Genomic DNA, 12,136 nt, shown 5'->3' with positions numbered 1-12,136 from the left:
CTAATGTGGATAGGTTGGTTGGTGTGTTTTGTCGATTCCACTTCCTTAAGGTCACATAGGAGGTTGAATCCAATCATAGTATCCTCTCGTGACATCTTTACCCCAGTTGGCTGGTGCGTTTTGTCGATTCCACTTCCTTAAGGTCACATAGGAGGTTGAATCCAATCATAGTAGCCTCTCATGACATGTTTACCCCAGTTGGCTGGTTACTTGGGTAGATGTGTGGAAGGTGTTACACCCTTTAGAAATAAGTTGAAGAGTTTGATAATGTTGTACCAACTACTGATTGGTTTGATACATGAACACTTTGATTGATGTTGATAAAAGACACAACTGATGATCAGTAGATGATATGATCTCTTAGGAAAGCATGAAATAAGAATTATATTATGAAGAAAGAAGATGAGAAGGCTTGTGCAATAATCTATGAATAAGTTTGGATCCATAAGATGTTTGAAAAAAATACTTGATGAAATAATAAAGCTATGTGAATATTGACAAAGATCCAGGAAGATGAAGCTTGGTATGATATGATGCAAGATAGGAGCCCTACAAATACAACTAGATCTCCAAGGAAGAACAAGTAGTTGATGAATGAGGCAAGTTGAGGCTTGTGGTTATGTCTCCTGGTTGAGAGGGATTAAGGATTTCCTCCTTAGTTGAGGGGGAGTGATGAGGGACACCATATTCTCCATGTTTCATGTACTATGGCTGGGACTAACAAGCATAAGCCTAGCCAATGCACTGGTAGGGAGAATGGAATCCAAGATAAAAGTAGTCATGAGGACCAATAGTCTTTGAGGATTGGAAATCTAAGACAAGAGTAGTCTTGAGGATTGATATTCTTTGAGGATAGGGGATAATATCTAAGATAAGAATAGTCCTATAAGGACATACCTGGTGAAAATCTGAATGGGGTATGTGCCTTGAGAGGCGGTGGTGGTGGTGTCAAAATGTATGCCTCCTGACATTGTGCTCTAATCTAGTGGAGAATTAGAGCTTGTTAGTTAATGCCTTGCTCTTTTGTAATTGACAATGTTGGTTATGATGATGATTCTTGATGATGCTTATCAATCTGAACTATTCTTATGATAATATTTCAATTTGAGAGTATTCTTGTACATGTTTTGTAAATATGGATACCTCCCTACTTAAGAGGGAGTGTTGAAAAATGAAACTAGGTTCAATCTTCATAATTATCTTTGTACTTGTATCAATATGTAAAAGCAAAAAGAAGAAAAATAAATTATTTTTATTATTTTTTTTTGGAAATATTCGGGGGGGGTGGGGTGAATCAGTATTTCTTTTCAATTGTTATTTTTTCCAGTCTGTTAGCGCTTGAAATTTCACCTCAGGCTGAGAAAGGTAAACCTCAAGGCAACATCAAACCATTTAGCCTCGTAGCTAGCCCTACGGGGCAGGAGAAGGCTCTCTCCGGTCTATCTCGGTAAAATCTTCAATAGATGAGATGACCAATAAGGTAACACTGATATTAGGCTAGTAAACTGATCAAAGAGTTTGATTTGGGGTTTTTTGGGTTTTTGGTGGCAAATTGAGGAGTGGCAATTTTGGGTGCGGGGATTGGACACAGTTTCTGCAGGGGGTTCTTTGGGGCGAGGTAGGAGACAGTATTGATGCCTTTGATTGAGGTGGATGGTCAGGAATGAAAGGTGAAGAGCTAAAGAGAGCAAACAATAACTTTGAATTCTCTTTAGACAGTAGAAAACATTGAAATTAAACAAACTTAAAAGCAGAGCATGGCAGGTATGAATTCTTACTTTAACACTTCATTTGTTTAATGTGCAGAAGTAAAAGAAAGGAAATGAATCACATAACAAGCTTACAAGTACATTGAGAAACACACCATCAACACATGAGTCCACAAGAATCCCAAAGAGGACTGCAAAACCCTGGTCTTCCTTAGCCAAAAATTGCAGAGATACAGTGAATAATACAATGATAGCTTCTCCCTCAAGAGTCCAACCATGAAAATGAGCAAGAAAGTACATAATATAGATGATCTAACCTTTTTCCCTGCCTCCATGGGTCGAGCTCACTATCCTAGGAGCTGTTTCAACCACTTCTAAACTAAGCACTACAAACTAGGCAGTCAAAACAACTTGCCTCTATAAGCTAGGAAACCAATTCATTCATTTAATTTTCACCCTTTTCATGAATGAATCTTCTAGAAGAGGTACATAAGAGTAAAAGTGTCATAAAAGTACAATAATTACATCAAATATCCTAATAATCCATCCCAAAAAGTCAAACAGGGTCAAATTGCGTTTTTCTGGGCTGTACAGTGAAATTTGGAAAAGTTTGCCTGACGGGTCGCGCGCCTCTGCCTGACGGGTCGCGCGCCTTTGGGCCCACATTTGGGGAACTTTCAGGTGTCCAAATTGCGCAAGAGTAGGCTTGTTAGAAATGTCTGTGAGTCTACTTTCTAACCTAACTGGAATTTTTGAATTTGGAGTTCATTTGCCCTGTCAAAAATCAAATCTCCCAAGACTGCTTTCTGCAACTCAAAAATGTGGCAGAAAGTCATTTTTTGCTTGTTTTTTGACTTTCTGGAGGCCTAAAACTTCATAAAATCTCAAGTCCATTGATGAGAATATGTAACTTCTCATGAAAAATCTGGAAATGCTGAGTTTTTGCAAAATGGAGTTGCCATGATGAAGGGTCGCGCGAGGGGTGAGACCCGTTAATGGAGAAAACCTGTGTTTGGCATAAAAAATTCACAAATGACAAAATTTTCTCCAAATTTCTTGAAATTTGGGCTGGGAGTCCCCAATAAAGTACCATGCTCATTCAAAGAGGCTTTGGCCAAAATTTGGAGTGGATCAGGCGTTTTCCTTTGTTTTTGTGCTTTGGCCAACCGTCCTTGGAGCACCTTCGTTCTCGCCGGTATTTTTGACATTTCTTTAAAACCATGACACCTGTGCAAAAAGTGAAGGAGGTTTTTCTTCCTTGGCATGTTGTGGACAAAAACCTCTCTCAGGTTTCCAAAATTCATCTTTTATTGCTCTAGAACATCATTTGATTGCGACTTGTCCCGATGTGTGAAACAAGGAATTTTGTCGAAATGGAGCGAAATGAAGGGAATAGGGGGCTTCTAAATTCCTGGGGAAATTTTTGGAAGTAGGGAGGGATGTTAGGAAGTAGGGGAAATTGGAATCTCAGAGATTGAGTGAGGGGAATGGGTCCAAAAGGGCAAAACACAGGCCCAACCTAGAAAATTGCCAGGTTGTAGCTAGAAACTAGGGTTTGTGCAAAAATGAGGAATTTGGCGGATCTAAAGGATGGGAAATGTTTGATAAAGTAATTTAAGGATAGGGGAAGGTGTATGAACATCAGGAAACAAGTTTTGCTAGTGATTTGACCATCCAAGAGAAATTGCCTTCAAAACCCTAGGAGAGGGAAATGGCCTTGCCTAGGCACAACTGAAGCATGAATAAGGTGTAACATGACCCAATGGAACCTAATATGATGATAGCAACCCTCTAAATGATGATAGGCTCAGCTGAATGATGACATGTACTGACATTTGGACAACTTTGAAAAGTGTGAAAGCAAACCCTAGACCTAATGCCTAGTGACCAAATTTTGCTTGAAGACTCACTGAAATGACAAAATTTGACCTTGACACTTCAAAATCACTTTGTAAGAGCATATTTGATCACTGGAGGAAGGCTAGAAAGACTGACACTAACATTGGCTCCAATGGGGATGGTAGCTCCTTGGAGGTGCCAAGAACCTTAGACCTCTGGGAGAGCAGACCAGTGCCTTACAATCATTGGGCAATGGAGTCATTATTTTGAACGGAGAACACAAAACCTTTGACACATTTATTGAATGAAAACTTGACTAAAAAGTGACTGAAACTTGACTCAAACCGACTCGATGACAAATTGAAATGATGGAAAAACTTGACTCTAACAAACTAACTCAAGACCTGAACTTAAAATTTAAAACTTGATGGCAGTACATAACCGCCTATATTTCCTACAAGACAACCTACCATCAAACTATATCATAATGCCAATGCAACCAATCAAGCAGATGCCTTTTTGATTGATTCTCCTTATTAGATCTTCTGGTCAACAATACAAACCTATCACTGGGCATCCAAAAACATAGCTGACCATGATCTCCTTCATCACTGAACACAACAATAATCACCTTCACTGCTGACTGTAACAAATCTGCCATTGGATCCTGGAAAACATGAAGACTTGACATTGCCACCTCCTGCTGAAAGAACAAGGTGTCTTTTGCTTCAAATTCTAATCTGCCTTCATCATGTGCTTCGGTGAAAGTATGCTCATGGGCTTCAAAAAACTATAAACAAATGGATGGGCAGATCTCTTCTTGGAAAAGCATTTCAGCACATGAAACATATGAAGAATCTGAAAGGTAATCTTGTATGCTATGATCTTCGGTAGTCAGACAATATGGTAGGTGATCTTCATATGATATGACATCCGGATTATCATCTTTGTGAAGAAAAACATTATCTATTTGCTGATCTACAAGACAGTCATCTTTTTCAACAGAGGAAGAAGTTTTCCCAACACTTTCCTGACTATGTGTGCACTGCAAATTTGCTATAGCTTGGGCTGTAACAAGACCTTTCAAGAGCTGATCTATCTCCTCTTCAGACAAAGGAGACAATGCCTTTTGTTTTCTTCTGCTTGAACAGTAATTATCTTCATACGATAGGGCACTCAAACTATCATTTATTACTGAGTTATTGAAAGGAGATTCATCACTTACTTGCACAAAAATCTCACCTTGCTGTTCAGGCTGAGAAAGGTAAACCTCAAGGCAACATCAAACCATTTAGCCTCGTAGCTAGCCCTACGGGGCAGGAGAAGGCTCTCTCTCGTCTATCTCGTAAAATCTTCAATGGATGAGATGACCAATAGGGTAACACTGATTTTAGGCTAGTAAACTGATGAAAAGGGGTTTTTAATTAAATGACGGGGTTTTTCCGGGCTGCATGGGAAAAATCACAGCTTGAACAGAGAAATATAATGAACAACACAGATTATCGACTGAGGCAAGGTAGGCAAGAAATTTAACACCAAATCTAGATTTAAATGGGATGGCAAGACTGGTGAGGAGCTGACAAGGGCATAGGAGATGAATCCTTGTCAAACAGAGGAAAACATTGAATATGAACAAACTTATAGGCAGAGCATATAATACTATGAATTCTTACCTAAACACTTCATTTGTTCAATTAGAAATGATCATGAAGTGAAATGAAACATAACAGGTTGCATATGAAACAAAGGGAAAACTTATGCTAAATTATCATACCACAGGAATCTCAGAAGTCAGAGCTATGAAATTTCATTAAAAATCTCTGTCAAAAACTGCACAATGAAGCTCTGTTACACACACCTCTCAGCACTCTTCTCTCCCCCTCTTAACTCTCACAAAAATTATTTTTATACATTAAATCAACTAAAAACAAAAAAAAAAACAACAGATCGACCCCCAAAACAGGGGCGCTGTTTCAACTAAAGCCATGAAAATAGAATAGAATCCTCCATCTGCTCTTAAAGATAGATGAGCCTTCCATTATTCCAGCGTGAAGGTAAAAATAGGCAAACGAACCCATGAATGCCACTTTGCACATTCTGGAAATTACAACCGCCCCCCCAAATCTCTGGAAATGTGTTGGTCATTTGAATAAGGAAATCTGAAGAACAGTTTCAATCGGATTTACTAATTTGCTGACACGTACATAAGTGATGCTCCTTGGTAGGTCCACATAGCAGTAAAGGTGTTAAGAGGATAGGATTCCCGATTTTTATTTTAACTGGCTCCGTTAGTTTCAGATTTATCTTTTATTCTTGCGATCTCAAAAGTCTTATAGCAAACTGGGAAATTGTCACTTGTGCTTGCTCTTTGCATACAAGCCTTATTACAAAAACACTCTTTCGATACACCAATCAGTTCACATTGGGTGGCTTCCCTTTGGCAGCAAACATTTTCAACTATCTCCAACGAATTATCTTCAGTAGACCATGATAAAGTGCAGCATGAGGTTGCAGATGAAGACCACTTATCCGCACCTTGTAAATTTCTGTTTCCTTTATTTGTTGCAATATTTCTCCCTTGATAGCAATTCGCTCAGCTTCTTCCTTATCTACAGTTTTCTCAGAGCTGTCCAACCTTCTAACTTCGGCAATCCACTTGATGAAATCTGTAAGATTTGCAGGTAATGATTCAAAAACTGCAGAAAGGATTTTTTCTACACTGTCAAAACCTTCTGCTTTCAGAAGCTGCAGAACTAGAGTATAAAGTAAGGATGGACCCTGCTGGTGCTTCAAGATTAGCATAAACCCCCTGTATTATTGAGTCATTTCGTCTATTGTATTCATTGCCTCCCAAAGAAGTGAAAGTGGAACCCAATGGGGAGGATACATGAATTGAGCGACATCTAAAACAAGTGCCATGTCTTTTCCTGCATGGTATCCACCAATCGGTGAAAAATGGCCAGATCCTGTCTGCTTTAGTGGAGCTCTATGATATGATGTAATCACATGGCAATCTTCAGAAGAAGCACACTTTGCTACAAATCTCCGGAATTCATCAATATAAATTTGATTGGAGCAGAAAGCTTCAACCTTAGCTCCAGAACATTTAGCTAGGCATGCCATCAACTTTCACCATTTCCAAAGGTTCACAACAGTCCAGCATCAATTCATCAAACCAGCGCCAAGGCCCCTTCCATTTTCTTCCAGGATCAATTGCAAGAGCATTGAGAACAACTCATGAGCTTATGCCAAACTCCATGGCACTGTAATGAAACAAAGGTGAGTATCATTTGCGTAGTTAGAGCCCCTGCACACAGGCTTTTATGATTTATCTCTTCCATACGATACCCAGCTACACTGTATAACAGCTTCTCTGACAAGTCCGTAATATACTCTTTGTCCAAGTTCTAAAGCTACTGTTGAAAGATCTGAAGTCTGAAGAGCTACAGTGAGCTCTTTATTTGTGATCCAAATAGTCAATAATGGTTCGAATTTATTGACACTTTGAGAAGTTATTTAGGACAAGTCCTAAAGGGATGTTCTGAAGCACAACGCTTTATAAATCCAAGACTTCTTATGACCTGAGCAATTGACTGTGGATTAATCAAATTTTTGGACTGTGTATAACTCAGCGCCAATCCAAATTGACTGAAGTGACAATAAAGATCAGAATTGTATGTTTCGAATCCTTTATGACAGAGACAAATATTGGGACAAAGATCTGTGGTGAGTCATCATACATAAAGTCGAAATCTAGAAGAAAGAATATGTATGATGTAAGTTTTTGTGACACAGTGATCCAAGTTCGTGTAGCATATCTCTCAATGATGATGTAAGTTCCAGTGGTACTATCTCTTTAATACACAAGACCCCAAGGAAATTGACCTTTTATCTCTCTGTCTTTCTGCCTTTGTTACAGCTACATTAAAGTCACATGGATCCACTCGATTGAGAATACACATGTACAACCAACCAAATGAATGTGTCCTCTGAAATTTGAATCTTTGCTACAAGAAAAGCTCATACGGTCATCAAGGAAAAAGAGCGCTCAGTTCTGTGCAAACAATGGTTTATTCTCTCCTCAAAATGTACCCAGAAAACATAATAGAGGCCAGTTGCCTCAACCAACAAGGGAATACGGCTCCCACGACTCCAATCCATCCTTCAAACAATGGTAGTCGCACAGGCCACCACAATAAATACAAACCCTTACTCGAAGATGAAACTCTGCTCCTTATTAAGCCATAAACCCTCCATTTATTACAGTCAACACGACCCTTGGTAACAGTGAAGAAATTTGCCTTTGTGCCAGCACACATTCAATTTCTCCCATCTTTCAAATGTTTACTCCTGCTGCTATGCTCCTCCATTCGAATATTGGTAGATCCACCTTGGTCCTATCTGAGTTGCAACACATTCCATTGTCGCAGGAGAATAAGAACAGGCATAATTGCAGTGAGGGCAGCAATTTCAAGAATTGATATACCATTCAAATTGCTGACAAAATCTTTCTTAATCTGCTTGTGAGGATTGAGGTAAGTACTGTAGCACTCCATTGATATATTATGAAAAGTGAATATTCTGAATTGTGCTTGTGCAGGGATAGGAGCTTGAAGTCGCTGCCATTTGAAGAGCTGGAGAATAAATTACATATTCTAAAAAAAAACAACATTAAATGATTTCTTCTTCAAAACCCTGTTTTGAAGAAGAATCAATCGCACACTAACATGAGATAGAGTCTAACATCGGCTCCACTTGGGATGGCAGCTGCCGCTTCGTGGAGGTGCCAAGAACCGCAGAACTTTGGGAGAGCAGACAATGCCTCCACCCATTGGGCAATGGAGTCATCATCGACACAATTGAAACTGAACTCAAACTGATTTGCTCTCAAGACTAAAATGACTGAAAAAATGACTTAACAATCTTTAAGCAAACTTAAAACAAGATGCTGCCCTTATGGCTACTTATTTATTTACAAAATCCACCCTACTCCACTGTACAAACAATAGATCAGGTAATACTAAAGTGCCAAATTAACCATTAAAGTAAACCTGGGAATGATGCAGCCGCTTGAGAATGCTTCCACCAGGTCACAGATGTAATTGCTGACAGCCCTTCATGCACGTACTGAGCCTGGTCACGTATAAGACAGTCTGATCTATCAATCAAAGTGAAAAACATGTTCATATATGCCGCAATAGGATCACGGAAGCCGGACTCTGTTGGCTGTCCCAACTCTGCAACACATACTTCCAGCTGCACACTGTCAATGTAAACATCTGTAGGCGAGTATGGAGGAAGGATTTCCAAGAACTTTTTAGGGTCTTGGAAATCATAACACTGGATTTGCTCATCTAAACATTGAATCTCCTTTTCGATTCTTTCAACAATTAACTCGCACAATTTAGTTTTGAACCACTTTGAAGATTTCAACAAATGAAGCCAGGCACTGAAAACATCTTCATCAAGTTCAGTATCAGCTAACACCTTTCTTATTCCTTCTACAGCTTCACACAGGGCAGGGTTTGCCACATACCCTTCCATTGCATGAATGGATCAGCAAGCGTTGGAATGTCTGGATCGAATTGGAGTCGCCAGGTGAATGGTTCAGCCTGCATAAGTGTCTGACTGCTGTCCACCATCAGCATCAGATCTGCACCTCGATTGCATGTACTGGGACAAGACAATCAACAAATTGAATGTTCTTCCCCAGTATGGTCGCCAGTATGTTAGCGCTTGAAATTTCACCTCAGGCTGAGAAAGGTAAACCTCAAGGCAACATCAAACCATTTAGCCTCGTAGCTAGCCCTACGGGGCAGGAGAAGGCTCTCTCCGGTCTATCTCGTAAAATCTTCAATGGATGAGATGACCAATAGGGTAACACTGATTTTAGGCTAGTAAACTGATGAAAAGGGGTTTTTAATTAAATGACGGGGTTTTTCCGGGCTGCATGGGCAAAATCACAGCTTGAACAGAGAAATATAATGAACAACACAGATTATCGACTGAGGCAAGGTAGGCAAGAAATTTAACACCAAATCTAGATTTAAATGGGATGGCAAGACTGGTGAGGAGCTGACAAGGGCATAGGAGATGAATCCTTGTCAAACAGAGGAAAACATTGAATATGAACAAACTTATAGGCAGAGCATATAATACTATGAATTCTTACCTAAACACTTCATTTGTTCAATTAGAAATGATCATGAAGTGAAATGAAACATAACAGGTTGCATATGAAACAAAGGAAAAACTTATGCTAAATTATCATACCACAGGAATCTCAGAAGTCAGAGCTGTGAAATTTCATTAAAAATCTCTGTCAAAAACTGCACAATGAAGCTCTGTTACACACACCTCTCAGCACTCAGAATTCTCTCCCCCTCTTAACTCTCACAAAAATTATTTTTATACATTAAATCAACTAAAAACAAAAAAAAAAAAAAACAGATCGACCCCCAAAACAGGGGCGCTGTTTCAACTAAAGCCATGAAAATAGAATAGAATCCTCCATCTGCTCTTAAAGATAGATGAGCCTTCCATTATTCCAGCGTGAAGGTAAAAATAGGCAAACGAACCCATGAATGCCACTTTGCACATTCTGGAAATTACAACCGCCCCCCCAAATCTCTAGAAATGCGTTGGTCATTTGAATAAGGAAATCTGAAGAACAGTTTCAATCGGATTTACTAATTTGCTGACACGTACATAAGTGATGCTCCTTGGCAGGTCCACATAGCAGTAAAGGTGTTAAGCGGATAGGATTCCCGATTTTTATTTTAACTGGCTCCGTTAGTTTCAGATTTATCTTTTATTCTTGCGATCTCAAAAGTCTTAGAGCAAACTGGGAAATTGTCACTTGTGCTTGCTCTTTGCATACAAGCCTTATTACAAAAACACTCTTTCGATACACCAATCAGTTCACATTGGGTGGCTTCCCTTTGGCAGCAAACATTTTCAACTATCTCCAACGAATTATCTTCAGTAGACCATGATAAAGTGCAGCATGAGGTTGCAGATGAAGACCACTTATCCGCACCTTGTAAATTTCTGTTTCCTTTATTTGTTGCAATATTTCTCCCTTGATAGCAATTTGCTCAGCTTCTTCCTTATCTACAGTTTTCTCAGAGCTGTCCAACCTTCTAACTTCGGCAATCCACTTGATGAAATCTATAAGATTTGCAGGTAATGATTCAAAAACTACAGAAAGGATTTTTTCTACACTGTCAAAACCTTCTGCTTTCAGAAGCTGCAGAACTAGAGTATAAAGTAAGGATGGACCCTGCTGGTGCTTCAATATTAGCATAAACCCCCTGTATTTTTGAGTCGTTTCGTCTATGGTATTCATTGCGCCTCCCAAAGAAGTGAAAGTGGAACCCAATGGGGAGGATACTTGAATCGAGCGACATCTAAAACAAGTGCCATGTCTTTTCCTGCATGGTATCTGCCAATCGGTGAAAAATGGCCAGATCCTGTCTGCTTTAGTGGAGCTCTATGATATGATGTAATCACATGGAAATCTTCAGAAGAAGCACACTTTGCTACAAATCTCCAGAATTCATCAATAGAACTTTGATTGGAGCGGAAAGCTTCAACCTTAGCTCCAGAACAATTAGCTAGGCATGCCATCAACTTTCACCTTTTCCAAAGGTTCACAACAGTCCAGCATCGATTCATCAAACCAGCGCCAAGGCCCCTTCCATTTTCTTCCAGGATCAATTGCAAGAGCATTGAGAACAACTCATGAGCTTATGCCAAACTCCATGGCACTGTAATGAAACAAAGGTGAGTATCATTTGCGTAGTTAGAGCCCCTGCACACAAGCTTTTATGATTTATCTCTTCCATACGATGCCCAGCTACACTGTATAACAGCTTCTCTGACAAGTCCGTAATATACTCTTTGTCCAAGTTCTAAAGCTACTGTTGAAAGATCTGAAGTCTGAAGAGCTACAGTGAGCTCTTTATTTGTGATCCAAATAGTCAATAATGGTTCGAATTTATTGACACTTTGAGAAGTTATTTAGGACAAGTCCTAAAGGGATGTTCTGAAGCACAATGCTCTATAAATCCAAGACTTCTTATGACCTGAGCAATTGACTGTGGATTAATCAAATTTTTGGACTGTGTATAACTCAGCGCCAATCCAAATTGACTGAAGTGACAATAAAGATCAGAATTGTATGTTTCGAATCCTTTATGACAGAGACAAATATTGGGACAAAGATCTGTGGTGAGTCATCATACATAAAGTCGAAATCTAGAAGAAAGAATATGTATGATGTAAGTTTTTGTGACACAGTGATCCAAGTTCGTGTAGCATATCTCTCAATGATGATGTAAGTTCCAGTGGTACTATCTCTTTAATACACAAGACCCCAAGGAAATCGACCTTTTATCTCTCTGTCTTTCTGCCTTTGTTACAACTACATTAAAGTCACATGGATCCACTCGATTGAGAATGCACATGTACAACCAACCAAATGAATGTGTCCTCTGAAATTTGAATCTTTGCTACAAGAAAAGCTCATACGGTCATCAAGGAAAAAGAGCGCTCAGTTCTGTGCAAACAATGGTTTATTCTCTCCC

At 39.3% G+C, this 12,136-nt stretch overlaps 2 pseudogenes; both read right to left on the bottom strand.

Moving 5' to 3' along the window:
• Positions 1–5,823: 5,823 nt before the first annotated feature.
• LOC149252457 (glutathione gamma-glutamylcysteinyltransferase 1 pseudogene) lies at positions 5,824–8,735 on the bottom strand (annotated as a pseudogene).
• Positions 8,736–10,327: 1,592 nt separating this feature from the next.
• Positions 10,328–11,283, bottom strand: LOC149252456 (glutathione gamma-glutamylcysteinyltransferase 1 pseudogene; annotated as a pseudogene).
• Positions 11,284–12,136: the final 853 nt, after the last annotated feature.

This window comes from Pinus tabuliformis, chromosome 7, assembly GCF_031772625.1.
Source record: "Pinus tabuliformis cultivar Carrire ecotype Pingquan chromosome 7, CPIR1, whole genome shotgun sequence".
NCBI lineage: Eukaryota > Viridiplantae > Streptophyta > Pinopsida > Pinales > Pinaceae > Pinus > Pinus tabuliformis.
This window is presented reverse-complemented; position numbering and strand designations above follow the sequence as displayed.